Here is a 14,399-nt window from a genome sequence, read left to right as displayed (position 1 = left end):
ACAAGCAGGGAGGGTTGAGATTGGTGAGCAGACAGAAATTTGCACCTGGCTGTGACCACAGCAGCTGGGAGTAGGAAGAAAATCCACAGGTCTGCAGTGTTCCAGCTGAAGCCGTGTAAATACTTGGAGAGATTTCCAAGGCAAACATTCATCACTGATTAGGAGGCAGGGAAGCTGAATTTTGCCACTGTTGCTACATCTGGGGAACTCAGAGCTAGACTTGATATTTCACAGAATCACAGGTTGATTGAGGCTGGAAAATACCTCCAAGACCAAGCTGTGACCACCAGAGCAGCACAGGGTGGGGGACACTGCCCAGTTTGGGTCCCTCAGAGCCACTGTCTGCACTCAGCTGTCCTGGGCTCCCTCAGCAAGGAACTGGGCAGGAAAAGCCACAATTCACAGATTCCTGGAGTCGTTTTTATCTCACAAACATGAAAAGAACAATCCCAGACAACTCTCCTGGTGGCTCTTCTCTAAAATCCTTTCAGGTGACAAAGCTTTCCTCACAATGGGTGAAACTTCAGTGGAATTACAGGCTGGAAAATCTCTGAGACCATCGAGTCCAACAGTTCCCCCAGAACTGCCCCATGTCCCCAAATGCCACATTTACAAATAGGGAATCAAAGCTTCCCTCAGTCTGTAAGAGCTGAGCTGTTGATTTGACAGAGCACATTTCAGCCTGTCAGACTGACAGTGCAGACTTGTGATATCCTGAAGGAGGGGGCCAATAACAGCACATTAAAATAATTTATTGAGGGCTGTTTGAACTGGATTTTTTTTTTTCAGTGTTATTTATAGTCTTTATAATTACCATGTGGTTAAAAGGCTCAAACCCTCCAAAGCTGTGGAGGTCTTTGATTTGGGTCTGCCAAGATGTCTTTTTCAATCATCAGCAAACAGGCAGAGTTCCTGCCATGGGATATCTGACAAGTCTGGGGAGGATTCATCATTACTCTATCACTGAATTCCCAAGTTCTTCCATCCAAACCTCTTCCATAACATAATGATCATCTGGCAGTAGGAGCAGCTCTGTTTGAATCCTTCAGTTTGATTGAGCAATCATCTGGAGGCCCATAAGTTTTGTCTCATCAAAACCCCTTCTAACACTCCCCCCTCCACCCATCAGTCCCTCTCACCTCCTCAAAAATCCAATTATTAAAAGCCAGGTCTCCCAGCAGGCCCCACAGGCAGGAATATGGAATATCAGGATGGCTTCAGGCATTCCTCCAGGCTGGAACCTGCCTTTCCCTGAAGCATGACCTCCTCAAAAGCAAGGAATAAACTTGTTTTGCTAACAGATATGGGCATTTTTATGTTTAAAATGATGTCCAGCATCCTATCGTAGCTAAAGTAAAAGCTGAATTGCACAAACATTTATAGCAAAATCTTCATGGTTCCATCACTCCTATCCATGTTCAGAATACAAAGACTGAATTCCAGTTATCTGTTAAGCCTTTATATTTCCTTGAATCCAATCTATTGCAAATTTAGCACCGAAGACTAAACTAGCAGATGCCAAACTAAAAAAAAAAATAAAAAAAAAAAAAAAAAAAAAAAAAAAAAAAATTAATTAAAATGAAGCAATTTCTTCATATTCCCATGAAAAGTGACCTCCAGGGGCCTGAGTGTTTGTACTGCTGGCACCTGGTTTAGAATTATAACACCAAGAAAAAGGCTCTCATTAAATTTTAGTCAATGCTGTTATCAGTTAATTAATGGCAGAGATTTAATCAAGTTCCTGTGCTGTCTTCAGATGAAAAGTTGACCAAAATGAACCTCGTTTTATTCTTCTGCTATGTTAAATAATGTGAATTTTTGTAAGTGCTATTTGGGATTTGGTAAGAAATGATCTGCAGTTCTCAATGTCTGCACCCTGTGTACACACACAGTTATCAGTTCAGGCAATCTGAAACTTTGGAAGTCTGGAGAAATTAGAAATTTCAACTTCAACCCAAGCAATACATGCCCAAAACGCCACCTAAACCCAACCATGAAACATGGATTAGGTTTTAGGGTCTCCTAGAAAGAGAAATCTGTTTTGGAACAGTCACAAAGGGCTATGGCCAAAACTATCCCGTAATATTTACGAGCTGTAATTTGACATTTTAGAGGCACATTCCTCTTGCCAAGCAATATCATATTTTGGCTCTTGGAGGAGGAAAATAAAGAGAAGGATTTGTCCAGGATGAGTAATTTAGTACAATGTAATCAAGGCAAGCTGCCCCACAGACTGGGGACTCAATTAAAATTAGCAAGTCAGGGGTTTTGTCCTCTTAAATAAAAGTGTGTGCATAGAATGGGGAAAAAAATGAGAGAGAAAAATGGTTTTCTTATTAGACATTTTCCATCTGAGCCCAAGTGTGGGCTTGTACTCCAAGAGCAACTGATTTGAGGTGGGGTGGCTGAGGCAGTTACTGGGCTGTGTTCCTTGGAGCTTTCCATCCCTGGAGACACATCCCGGTCAGGGATGTCCCTGTCCCCCACCCAGCAGAGTCACTGAACTCACAGATCCCAGCCTGGCCATGAGGCACAGGCACATCCCAAACTCTCCCTGGCCCCAGAGTGCAGCTGGAACAGATGAATCCACCTGTAACCAGGAGTTGCTTGGAACTGGAGCAGTGAATTGCTGTCTCTGGGACTGTTCCAGCAGCATTTCTCTGAGCTGGAGCACAAACACTGAGTGCTGCAAGGACTCTGTGTTTGAAGATCCTGCCACTCTCATTTTACCCAGTCTGAAGCACTAAATGAGGCAGAAGGACAGTTTAGGGAGAATAATCTGTGGTCTCCAGTCTCCAGACAGGGATTCCTGTTCTTATCCAGCAGTCTGGGTTTTTGGTGAGCCCTCAGCCTCGCTGCTCTCACTGCTCTCAACTCCCAGATCACTATTTAGGTTTTTTTCCAACCTAAAAATCCCATGGGTTTTGTGCAAACCCACCCACAGCAGCTGTAAGGTCATACTGCCATGTGGGGATTCATCAGAGCTCAGGTTCTGTAACTCTCTGCTCTGACTGCAGAGAAAAATGACCCAGACAGTTTTTATTATTGGCTTCTCTCACATTCAGTTTTTTAAATTTGAATAATTTCTTTGGTTTGCTGACAGCATTTCTTTAAAGGCAAAGCACTCAGGGTAAGCACATGTTGTAAACCTTGAGATGGATTTTTTATGTTACTTAATGCTCATTCAGATTTCTCAGAACACAGACCTGCAAATGTATTTGTTAAACAGCCCATTATTTTTAGGAAGTCTTTTGGTATATTAAAAATGCACCAATAGAAGCAAAAGAAGATAAATGAAACAATACATCAAAATGCTTAAATTAACTTGTACCACAATTAAGTGAATATTTCCCAAATTATACCACATGCTGATGCAATTCACTGTAGATTTTTTTTATAATAAATCAGCTGGAAAAGACTAATTTGCTGATCTTGTGTGTTGCTGTTATTTCACATTTTTATCCAAGTGTTTTACCAGGTCAAGCAGTGGAAAACAGTGAGCTGAAAGGGTGAGGAAAGCAAACTCTATTTCTAAACTCCATGAATGAATTTCTAGAGGGAACTCTGTTCTCACAACAGCCAAAAAATTGTTCCCATCTCACGTCAAGGATTATATTTTCATATATTTTCAGGGGATCTGATTCTGTAACAGCAATAAATCCTGGCTAAAAGAATAATGCAGAGTGTGGCACAGTCCAGCCACGTTTCCTCTCCAGGCAGAAAAGAAACCTGGAATCATTGTCCTGGAATGCACCGAAACCTCTCAGCAGAGTTCCTGAAATATTCATGAACATTAAGGAAACAGCAAACTTTTGGGGAGTGTGCTATTTAGCTGGAACTTGCTATGTGCTGCAATGCTCTGAGCTCTAAAATTACCAAGGGAAGGCTTTTTGCAGAAAGTAAATGAAGTAACAGAGACTTGGGAATTTTATCTCCGGGCTGCCACAGACCACACAATGCTGAATAATTCAGCTCCTCAATTACTCATCCTAACTGGGAAGATTCTTATGTGTTTGCTGGGGTAGATCAGTGGGGAGCTCAGAATTTTAAATTGAGATTTACTCTGTGTGTAAATTCTTAGTAAATAGTAGAGGAAAGACCAAACTGCCATTTACCAGCTGAATTTACATGAAGTGAATGACTAAATTTACATTCACCAGCTGATTTATATGGACTTCCCAAACTGCTCCTGTATTTTTGCTCCTTTTGGAAAGTTCAGAGGAAACACTTTTTGATGGAGGAAGGGGGGGAAAAGGGAGGAAAAAGAGGAATAAAGAATTTCAGCTGCAGGTAGGGAACACAGAACAGTGCAGAAGTTTATGTCACCACTTCCCATCCCTTCCCTGCCTGGATGAGGATTTGGGGATTGGATTCTGGGGATTTGGATCTCTGGATTGGGGTCTGGGGATTTGGATCCCTGGATTGGAGTCTGGGGATTTGGATCCCTGGATTGGAGTCTGGGGATTTGGATCCCTGGATTGGAATCTGGGGATTTGGATCTCTGGACTGGAATCTGGGGATTTGGATCTCTGGATTGGGGTCTGGGGATTTGGATCCCTGGACTGGAATCTGGGGATTTGGATCCCTGGATTGGAATCTGGGGATTTGGATCTCTGGATTGGAGTCTGGGGATTTGGATCTCTGGGTTGGAGTCTGGGGATTTGGATCTCTGGACTGGAATCTGGGGATTTGGATCTCTGGATTGGGGTCTGGGGATTTGGATCCCTGGACTGGAATCTGGGGATGTGGATCTCTGGATTGGAGTCTGGGGATTTGGATCTCTGGATTGGAGTCTGGGGATGTGGATCTCTGGATTGGAGTCTGGGGATTTGGATCCCTGAACTGGAGTCTGGGGATTTGGATCCCTGGATTGGAGTCTGAGGATTTGGATCCCTGAATTGGAGTCTGGGGATGTGGATCCCTGGATTGGAGTCTGGGGATGTGGGTCTCTGGATTGGAATCTGGGGATTTGGATCTCTGGATTGGGGTCTGGGGATTTGGATCCCTGGATTGGGGTCTGGGGATGTGGGTCTCTGGATTGGAATCTGGGGATTTGGATCCCTGGATTGGAGTCTGGGATTTGGATCCCTGGATTGGAGTCTGAGGATTTGGATCTCTGGTTGGGGTCTGGGGCTCTGTGATTCTGGTGAGGCAAGGCAGGAACTCCCCCAGTGTGAATTAGTCATATCGAAGGGGGTTTAGGAGCATGGAAACAACAACTTCACATGAAATGCTGGGAATAAGAGACCTCTGATGAAATGTTTATGTGTTTCACAAAGACATAAATATTTGGAGAATAGCAAAGGACACGGCTTGGCCTGGGCAGACTGGAAGCATTTACCTGATTAGTTGGCCCCAGTTGCAAAGACTTTTTTCCTTGGCAGCAGCCCCAGCTCTCTCCAGCCCTGGGCACAGGAGTGGTCCCTGCTCCGTGCTTGTGAAGCTGTTTGTGGTGCTGCACAGGGGAACCCAGGCACGCTGCAGGGAAGGAGAGAGAAAAGGGATGGGGGGAAAATTGTTTCCAGGTGGAGCCTCAGACTGTCTCGCATTCCCAGGCTGCGTTGCCTCAGGCAGAACTCAGCACTCTGTCCTGTCTGCACACAGCACAGACTGAGCAGCAATCTGGCTGGGAGAGCGAGAGCCTTTTTTTTTGTGTTGGAATGGGGATGTGGAGTTCTGCTCCTCCAGCTGGATCGATTTCCCATCCGGTTCATCAAGAGGCTGTGTGAATTCTTGTGCAAGTGGGGGGAACGGGGTGAGGGATTCAGCCCCGTTACAAACACACAGGGGATGTTGGGTGTTGGTGATTTTGGGGCTTTCTGGCCTGATTCACAGCACAGCTACAACAGTCAGACAGTTCTGCTTCTTCTCTGTGTACTTTGAGATCAGAAGCTTTAGAAGGACAGGAGCACAACCTGTTCTGAGGCAGCAGGAAGCTTTTCCCAGGGCAGGACTATTTCTGGCAACACTCTCCCGGCTATTGATCACAAGTCTGATGTTGTGAATAACACTCTGATCTGGAGTCTGTCTGCAACTGCTATTTTTGTAGGTGTAGGGACTTCTTTTGGATGCAGATATTTTGAAAAACAGCCAAGCTTTCCCACACTGTGCTTAATAAAATTATTTGAATATATAATAATGTCAAGTTGCAGCATCGTGGGGTTTCTTAGAGCTTGTTACTGCCTCAGAAGGTTTGGCTGATTAGAACATTTAATGAGAGGAGTTTGGCAGAGGGCTGGGACAAGATCATTAAAGTCCCTTTCAGCCCAAACCATTCCAGGATTCTATAATTCCATGAATTTAGGACGCGGGGATTTGTTTAAAGTATATAATTCCAAAATTTTATTTCATTGCTATTTTGCCATTCTGCACCTTTGTTTTCAATGTCAGGGCCACTGTAGCCCCAATCTGTGCATTTACACAGCCCCTTGTGCCAGGATAACACAAGGTTGGGAATAAGCAGCTGGAAGTGGCGAAGGTGCTGTACCCTTGAGCCAGTGCTGCCCCTGAAAAATATCTCACAAAACAACCTCAGAGGTGGAAAAATGAGATGGGGGTGAGCTGAATGAAATGGGGGAAGGGATTTTTAAATCAGCATTGGCACTGGAAAAAATATTTTTTATGTGTTTCTGCTGTATCTGTCATGTCCTGAGGCTCACAAAATTCGCCTGGGAAGAGCTGAAAAAGCCTATTTGCTACTCAGTGTTTTTCATGCTCCTGTGATTCTCTGGGTTTATGTATCTTGTACATGCATACGTAAAAAAATCTCATATTTTAGTTATTTTTTTCTTTTCTTGTATTCTTACCAGTGAGGACTTGCTGGAGGCTAAGCAGGCATTGTTTAAACACTTCCCCTGCAGCTCCACTGGGATGCTTCAATCTGTCTTGCTAAAGAGAAAAAAAAAAAACAACAACTATTAATCATTCTTGTTTTGTGCTTTTTATTCTGAATGCTTGATTCTGACAGTGAAAGCTGTTTGTGGGCCTCAACTGTGATGCAGACACTTTTCTCCTGTTGTTTTGAGTCATACCCACCTTATTTTATCCAAGTTTTTTTTTTGAAATAACTCTCTGAAAGGTCAATCTTAGTTTAGTAATTGGGATTTGGGGGGTTTGGTAGGAACCAAACTGGTTCCAAATCATTAACCTGGATGTGTTATTCAAGGAAGGGAAAATACCTCCCCCTTTCCTCTGTCTGCTCACCTGTTTGCCTCTCTGGGAGAGGTGAGGAATGAGCAGAACGTGCCTGAATTCCCCCTGCACAGGAGAGCTGAGCTGGGGGGGGAATAATTGACTGCAGATACAGACTGACAATAAATTAGCACACCCCCAAGAGTCTGGAAGGAACAGAGGAGGAGCAGTGACTCATTCCTGAGTCATAGAGCCTCCCTGGATTTATCCTGGGATGAGGTACTGCACGCACCACTCCTTGATCTGGTCTGCCTCGAAAGGACAACCCTGAAAATAATTGTGGAAAAATAAATGCTAGCAGCAATCATTCCCTGGCAGCAGCAGCAGCAGGCTTTATGATGTTTTGTAAGAGCCTCCCTGTATCAGGGCAGTGTTTTGATAAGAAATGGTGGAAAAGATGCAGAGCAGGTTGGTTTGGCTGCAGTCAGGGCTGTCCCATCACCCCTGGCATGGGCTGTGAGGGCTCTTTGGGGAGGTTTTGGGGATCAGTCAGAAATCCCTGCTTTGTTCAACAGGCAACACTTTCTGTGCTTTTTTTCCCCTCCTCTTTTCTGTAAAGGTTGTGCCAGCTGGGAGCATTTTCCCTGCTCAGCACTGGTTGATGCCCGAGGGCTCAGGGATGTCCCAGCTCAGCTCCCATTCCTGAGGGCACAGGGATGGAGGAGACCTCTGGCACAAACAAAACCTCCTGCAATCAAAACCAGCTGGGCTTTGCACTGGGTGGGAACCACCACTGGGGAATACCAATTGTACCAGGAGCTTGTCCAGTCCAGCAAAAATCACAGAAGGGATTTGTGCTCATCCTGAATTCCTTGTTCCAGGAACCCTGCAGTCTCCTGTGCCTGGAGCTCCTGTGTGCTCTAGTCTCTGATATTCCAAGGATATAGAGTTTTTGGGGAGCTGATAAAATTCCCAGATAAAAACTGTGTTTTCTGCTTGGTTTGCAGCTGGAGGGGCCCAAGCAGAGAACATGATAAGCTCCAGGAATGCAGGGAGGAGGAGGAGGAACAGTTCCTCCTCTAGTAAGGATCTATCAGATCAGGTTGCTCCATCTCTCTGTAACTTCACCCTGAACCTCCCACCTTGTTCCAAATAACTGTTCAAATTTTGGAACAAGGTTGAACAGGCAACAGGTTAATTAAAACTGAACAGCTTTCAAACTCAGGGAGGGACCAGCAAGTCAAAACAACCCCAGAAACTCAGCTGAGAGTGCAAATGGACCAGGAGATCTCTGATTTCTTCTTGTCTACCAGACCTCTTTGGGCTTATTTGATCTCTTTCCTTTGTGAAAGTTTTATGAATCTTAAGTACATTTAATGGACCTATTTTGGCAGAGGTCTGTCCCAGTGACAGTTCTATTTTAAAGATGATGAATATCCACTGTAAAAATTCATTTGCCTTCTTCCTCTTGACTGAGAGAGGTATTGATAAGACCCAGAAGGTGAAGCCTTCAGAACTAAGTGTCATAAGCTGTTAAAATGTTTGTAAATAAATAAATTTCCCTATTACTATTTCTTTTGCACACACTAAGTATAGTAAAGAATGAGAATTTTGGGTTAAAGATTGGTGCTGATTTTAAGATTTAATGAACTAACTGTGGTGGACACTGTGCTGAACCATTCAGTGTCACCAGTGGTGAATATACCTGGAGGAAAAAAAGCCAAATTCATTGGAAATGTCATTGCACAAGAAGAAACATTTATTTCTGTGGCTTTTCTATCAGGTGGAGTTCTGATTCATGAGCAGTTCTTATTTTCTGCTGCATGAATAGCAGTTCTCATGGAATCGTGGAATGATTTGGGTTGGAATTCACCTTAAAGCCCATCCAGTGCCACTCCCTGCCATGGCAGGGTCACCTTCCACTGTCCCAGGATGCTCCAAATCCTGTCCAATTTTTGATCTTGGTCACTGCCAGAGATCAAGGGGCTTCTCTGGGCACCCTGTGCCAGGGTCTGAGTAAATAAACAATTTAAAGAAAACATAATTCCCCATCAAAATCCCCTTAAGAGCTGAAGATAAGGAAAAGAGCAACTCCCAAGTGCCAAGACAAGAGGCTGTCAGTGAATTCTCCCTGCTTTCTGTGATGCTGAGGCCCAACACTCCAAAACATCTCCATTCTCGTTTTGCCTCAGAGAATTCAATAACTCCAAAAAAAAGGGGGGAAAAGCTGGAAGAGGGAGGTGCACTGTGCCCTGCCTGGCAGAGGGAACAGCACCTGAGCGACCCTCTGGGGCCAATCCATGTCCTGGAATACCGAGAGCTGCCAGCCCTGCTCTCCCCTGGCAGTGTCCCAGCCCCAGGCGTGCCCGGCAAAGAAAGAGCAGGCAGGAATTCGCAGCATTCCCGCCCGGATTAATCCCGCTGCGCCTCAATGAGCCGGCCTGGGCTTGGGAGCTCTGCGGATTGCTCGGAGCTCCTGGGGACAAGTGACACCGAGAGCAAAGAGGGGAGGCCGGGGGGACAGAGCTCAGCTCAGTCTCAGCTCTGCTCTGCTCCTTCTCCCAGGAACAGGGAAATTCCAGGCTCCGTGGCCGCTCCAACCCCCAAATTCTCCTCCTCAGTTCCAGCCTTTCCAGGCTGGATAATAATTAAATATCAAATGATAGCGTTCTTTAAAAAATGAGAGCAAATGTAGGAGTGGTGGGAAAGCTCTGGAGGTGTTAAACTTCCCAGAAATTCATCCTAGACTTGGAAAGTCGCTCAGAAATCTGATTAACTATAGTACCTCGGTACTATGTGGAAATGTGCATGGAAATTCTAATTATTCAGGGCCAGGTTGGGCTGGGCTTGGAGCAACCTTGTCTATGGAAGGAGTCCCTGCCCATGGAACTGGATGAGCTTTAATGTCCCTTCCAACCCAAACCATTCCAGGATTCTGTTCCATGATCCTGTGGAAGTTTTCATTCTGAAATCTAGTGTGCTGACTCTGAGAATATTTACAGAGCACATCCGTAAGTATAAATGCAATAAACAGAAAGCAAACAGCAACTGGCATTTGGGTTATTTGATCAGTTATAAATATGAAGCACAATTCTGAATTTTGGACTGAAAAATTCACAGCAGATACATTGTAATCATGCTGTAGCATTGAAATAAATGAAAATCAAGTATTTAAAACACTGTTATAATTGAAATCTCTGTATAGACACTGTGCAATCCACCTGCAATATTTCCTCTTTTAAATTTGTAGATTCAAATTAAATTATATTTTTCACTATTTCTTTTACCTTTATATTTATTCCTGCTCTCACAGTCCTGATTTTACTGGATTCAAGTCTCTTGCCAGGACATTGATATTTCCTTCCATTTCTTTACAATTATCCAGAACAGCTCCTTAAAAGTAGCTGTGTGCTTCCAGTTTGAAAGCCTCTGTTCATTTTTATTTTTTTTATTTCATTCCTAACAATACCAGCTAAAAATATCTCCATCAGAATGGAGAACCCACTGTTAGGGTTTATTTGTCACCTGAAATGATTCAGTTGTGGCCATCAAGGCTGGAGGCTGGAAAAAGGATCCAGTCAGACAAAACAGGGGGAAATTTGAAGGTCTATTTATTGCACCAGTGAGGCTGAGAGCTACAATAGGTGAGCCCAGCTCAAAAAGATTTTGAATCAAAGGATCTCTTCCCTGCCTTAGGGGTTCCAAGGAGGCTTTTTTGTCCTTGAGAATCGCAGCCCAGCTGAAGGGCTCCCTGCTGAGGGAATGTTTCTCACACACAGCTCAATTAAAGCAAAGCTAGCAGGGGGAAGATGATCCAAGTGCCCTGGAGAGGAGAGGTGATCCACGGGGGGCTGGAGAATCCAAACCCTCCCACCAAGCCTTTAAAATGTACCTTAACACTTCACAGGGTGCTCTGACTCTGATTTTAATTTTTCCCTCTTTTTCTGGCATCATTAATTGCTTCATACCACGGACATAATTTTTAGTGGATCCAACTTAGCTAAATATGTTACCAAAAACTAAAATTATTATTGATATATACTTGCAAACCAAGGGTAAAACAAATCCAGTCTGAAGAGGCAACAGAATTTTTACAAAAATCTAACAACTATTAATTTTTTATCATGATTCCATTTGAGCTGTAAATGTTCACTTAGGGGTTACCAGCAGGAGTAAAATAAGCTGCTTGATGTGTAAATCCATGGATTCTTAGAGACTGGGGGGTTGTAGCCCTGGTGTTTGCCAGAGCTTGAGATGCTGAAGTGATTTTTTGGAGCCCCATTTCTGTTTCTGTCACTGCAAAATGTGAATTCACATGGTACCAATTACTGGATCTTGGACAAAACAAGTAGCAGTGAGAAGAAACCCCTGTGGTTTTTATGGGAATAGTAAGTAGGAGTCAAGAAAACATTTCATGCCAAGTGGATCAGGAGAGCAGGAACTGGAGGAGGATTTTCTGGTGTCACTGCAGCATCTTGCCTGTGATTTTCTATGTCTTGTTCCTTAATATTCAGTTTTTTGCTGAAACTTTGCATCATAACTCAAGGTAGAGATATTTTACAAATCAGGGCAAATTTCATGGAGTTCAAAGCTCAGAAATGAGGTTTTTGTCTTCAAAAATGTGCTCCATGATTTTAAAACTATCTAGCTTTGCTGAGGACTTTGCTGTCCCAGAGAAGGGGCTGGTGGCTAATGGGGTGTCCCAGCACCCACAGGGAGGGTGAGACTCTTCAAGCAGATTTATATTTATTTATCCACCAGGATCCTGGAAAAAGTGCAGAAGAGAGGACAGAAAACTACTTGCAGGGCTTTTTTTTTCCCCCCTGATTTTGGTACTGTATCACTCTGGCCTCTTTCTGTGGTGAGCAAATCACAGTAAATGGTATTTTTATCCTTTTATATATTACATGCTTGCAAAAATTGCTGACAGAAACTGCCAACAGGCTGCTCTAATCACTATAATGCTGCTTCACTGGCAAAAAAAAAAAAAAAAAAAAAAAAAAAAGCCTTTTTGCTTTAACCCAGACCATCTGCTTTGGGGGCTTTTAATGATGTAACTATGCTGGCATTTACAGAATGAAAACTTCTCTGCTGTGACCTCAGAGTGGGGGATCAGCTCTAAGGGGATGGGTAGGAAGAAGAGATGTTAAACTGGTCTGAAGGAGACAAGAGATTGCATGAGGAAGATGTGGAGCTGCAGATTTGGAACACATCTAACCTCAATTCTTCTTTCAAGTGACATTTTCCTGAAAACAAACACGTCACGTCCACCCCCCAAAGGTGCTGTGAGTAACAGCAGCTCCTCCAGCATCGATAGGATATTTACTCAGTGATTCAGCCCCTTCCTCCAGTGTTTATCTGCCTGCCCTGACCACATCCAGTCACCAATTACTAGCTGGGAATGGCCTGACAAACCCCTGGGCAAGGCACTCCAAACAAGTCGGGCACAGGCTGAGGCTTTGGTGTCGGCGCTCAGTGCCAGGGGTTTGCACAGGGGAATAAATCCATCAGCACTTTCCTGGAGTTTGCAACGGAATCTGCATCTCCTCTCACCCACAAAGAGCTTTTTGGATTACCTCAGAACACTCTTGGTTAGGCCTTTGAAACAGAGATCTGCACACAGTTGTTGCATTTCAAACGGGACAAGGGCAGCTGCTCAGAGATCTCACACACCTGTGCAGGTAAAACCAACAGGGTTTGGCCCGTGAAAGTTATTTTTCTTCTGATTTGGGTATCATCACCACTTACCTGCATTCTCAGAATAAAATTCTGTTCTTTTCAGCTCTTATCAGTTATTTAGGTTAATTGGAGGTTAATAATACCAGTTGTTAACAATTCAGGAGAACCTGGCCCTGCAACAGGGAATTGAACACATTATTAATTATGTACACAGTATTAATTATGTACACACTATTAGTTATGTACACATAATTAATTATGCCTTAATCAGAAGATAATTCTGTCCCTCAAAGATAATTCTTCTCTCTTTGCTCTATGCATTTTTTGCAGGAGGAAGGCAAACCATGAACTCACATTTCTCAGTGATGGAAGCAAGAGGACACGTTGTTTGTCTCCTCCAAACCAGCTGTAATTCCACAATTTGAGTTATTGTGTGATTTTTCTTGGGTTTGTCAACTCTTTGTGACAGCAGGCTGAGAAGCAGGGAAGGCTAAACTAGAGTTAAAAGTACTGTGATAGTGTTAAAGGATGTGAAAAATGATTATGTCTGAGGGTTTGATGGTAATATATAATTTTTCTGAGGTGCTGTAATGCAGCTGCTGTCTCATACAGCTGTGATGAACAAATGTGCACAGAACTTCCATGACTCAATGGGTCACCCTCATCTTTTGGCACAGCTTGGGAAAGACATCCCTGGATCTCTGTCTGGGGATTCAGAAACCCTCAAACCACCCCAAAGAGGAAGGTGAATATTTTGGGAGCATCTGATATACCCTCAGTGGGAGTGGCATTTACTTACTGAGGATCAGGCTCCCAACTTCTCCTGTATCTTCCAACTTCTTCATTTAACTCCTTGTGTTCTCTTGGATCTTCCAGCACTTAAAATAAATAAACTTCTTAATTTTTCATATCAAATCCAGATTCTCCCTCAGCACACCTGCCCAGGCTCAGCTCTTCCTTTGGGGTAGATGCAAACACATCAAGTGAGAATTACTTTCTTATCAAATTTGTTTTGAATCAAATCTATTTTAGAATGATGTAAGTCCTGAAAAACGCTGCAGGACTGTCCAAGTCTGTTAGCACTTTTAAGTAAACAAACAAAATCTGCTTTAATTTAGCTCAATTTTCAGGCCACCACGGTCAGAACCCAACTAAAAGCTCTTTGGGCAGTAAAAAACAGAATCTAAATATGAAACAGAAGCTCCACGAGGAGGAGGAGGGCTCTGTGGGAACCCTCCTGCCTTTGGTCTGACAATCCAAAAAGTGTGTTCTGGTTTCCCCCAGCATCCGGTGCACTCCAGCAAAGTTTCTAAGTTTAAGCTTCACTCAAAGCTTCAGTGTTCCTTAAATGGCACAGCTCAGCTTGGCTGGCAGAGCTGCAGCTCATGGTAAAGGAAGCCACCACCACATGAACATTTTCCCTAAATGCTGCTCTATATATTCTCAATGCTCAGCTCGGGAGTGGCTAAAATAAGCTCCTAAAAAAAAAAAAAAAAACCAACTTCAAACACTTCACCAGGCTGCAGCCTCTCAGAGGGGCTGGGTTTTCCTACCTCAGGGTGCCTCCAACAAAGGATGCTCCGTGCCAT

The sequence above is a fragment of the Zosterops lateralis genome, assembly GCF_965231275.1.
Source record: "Zosterops lateralis genome assembly, chromosome: 9".
NCBI classification, from domain to species: Eukaryota; Metazoa; Chordata; class Aves; order Passeriformes; family Zosteropidae; genus Zosterops; species Zosterops lateralis.
The sequence above is the reverse complement of the archived record's forward strand: the minus strand, read 5'-3'. Positions refer to the sequence as shown.